Here is a 2099-nt window from a genome sequence, read left to right as displayed (position 1 = left end):
AAAAGAATGGGGTGTGATATTAATTGAGTTCCAAAAGGACCATATTTTGAGGAACATCATCAGAAGCAGGGCTAGTTAGGGACTCTTCGGAGAAGGTAATGGCACCCCACTCCAGTACTCTTGCCTGGAAAATCCCATGGATGGAGGAGCCTGGTGGGCTGCAGTCCATGGGGTTGCACAGAGTCGGACACGACTGACGCGACTTAGCAGCAGCAGCAGCAGTGGGGACTCTTGGCACCACAGCTCTCTGGGTGGAGCGTTACTGTAGTTGCATTGTCAGCACCATACCATTAACTCTTAATTATTATTTCAGATCTTCTCTCATTAATTTAGCTAACAGTAAGCTGACACTTAGCTTAAGAGCCTTGAGGCAGTGTGCACTCTATCTCCTCTTCTGTGGTATATTATTCCCCACTGTCTGAACTTCTTCTAATTAAGCTCTCAGCAGACTACATGGTAGGACTTGTGTTTAACAGGAAGTAAAGAGGGAAAGAGTCTCATGGTGCAGTGAAAATGAGAGATACGACTTCAAATCCTACTTGTACCTCTGAGCTTTGGTTCCCTCCTGTGTTAAATTGGGTGGTCAGAGCCTACTTCACAGTGTTGTCAGATAAGGTGGTGGCTGGTATATAGTTAGTCTTTCCCTGACTGATGGCTGTCATCAATGCATGATTTACCCCTACAATTGTAGAGGAAGATCATAGAAATATTAAAAATGTGTAAAAAAGGGGGGAAATCTCATTTTCCGGGAATGTTCAGTTAGAGACAGGCAAGATTAAACATGTTTAAATCTTTGAGTCTTCATGAATGATAGCATTCCTTTTATTTTGACCCATCCTAAAGCTGACTCAACTTGGGCATTTATATTTGGTAAGTATTTCACAACTATCTCTTCCTTATTCATTATTTCCTGGCAGACTCGGTCAGTATGCCTTACTGTTTTATGTTATGTGGCTAGATTGTCAGTTTAATTGTATTCTCATGAGAGAACCTGAGCTAGATTGACCCAGCTAAGCCACTATGAAACTCTTAATCCCCTGAAACTGTGACACAAAGTTTGTAAACCACTAAGTTTTGGGTAACATGTTATACAGCAATAGATAACTAATAGCATGAGGCAAAGAGAATACCTCTATCTTGTTTCAACCACTAACTGACATTTTGTGCTTTATGTCACTTAACAGGCAAATCTAACTCTGAGTCCCTCTCTTCTCCTGCTAAATTAATCTGTAGAATTAACCTGAAGAAATATCTTTCAAGGTACTATTTTTGGGTCCCAGAAGCTGAGAACTGCAGGAGACCAAAAAGAGCATCTTGTCCCTTCATTTTATACGTAAAAGTAATATCTAATATTTAGTGTTTCCTATGCTGGGCCCTCTGTTCCACACAACATGTAACTCTCAGGATATCCTGGGAGGTATAGACTTTCACCGCATTTTTACAGATGAAGAAACTGGGTCCACATTACCACCCACTTTGCCTTTACATCCTCTCTATTTTTAAAGAATACTTTCAGTTCAGTTACAAGCATATGTCAATGTTTTATTACAGTCTTGCACATAAGGGGAAAAGTCTCTAGTCATCCAAAGGATCATCCTGGCAGAAACATTTTAGGAAAAGTGGATGGAACAAATCACAGGTAAACTAGTTGTAAAGAAAATAGTGATTGATTAACAGTCAGTTAACTATTTTTAAAAATATTTATCTATTTGGCTGTATCTGTGCTTAGTGGCAGCACATGGAATCTTTGTTTTATCTTGAGAGATCTTTTGTTTCAACATATAGGACTCTCTGTTATGTTGTGGCACACAGGCTCCAGAGTTTATTGGTTCAGTAGAACCAAGAGATGGAATTAGATCTCAGGACAATGTTTTATGAATTACCGAGTTGTTCCCCCTAAACCTAATCAGTTAATGAGAATCAGGCATATATGTTTTGTTAGGTCACTCAATTACATTCAACTCTTTGTGATCCCATGGGCTGCAGCATGCCGGGCTTCGTGTCCTTTAATTCCAGAGTTTGTTCAAATTCATGTCCATTGAGTTGATGATGCCATCCAATCATCTCATCCTCTGTTTCTGTCACCTGTCCTCCTGACT

This window comes from Ovis aries, chromosome 6, assembly GCF_016772045.2.
Source record: "Ovis aries strain OAR_USU_Benz2616 breed Rambouillet chromosome 6, ARS-UI_Ramb_v3.0, whole genome shotgun sequence".
Taxonomy (NCBI): domain Eukaryota; kingdom Metazoa; phylum Chordata; class Mammalia; order Artiodactyla; family Bovidae; genus Ovis; species Ovis aries.
The sequence above is the reverse complement of the archived record's forward strand: the minus strand, read 5'-3'. Positions refer to the sequence as shown.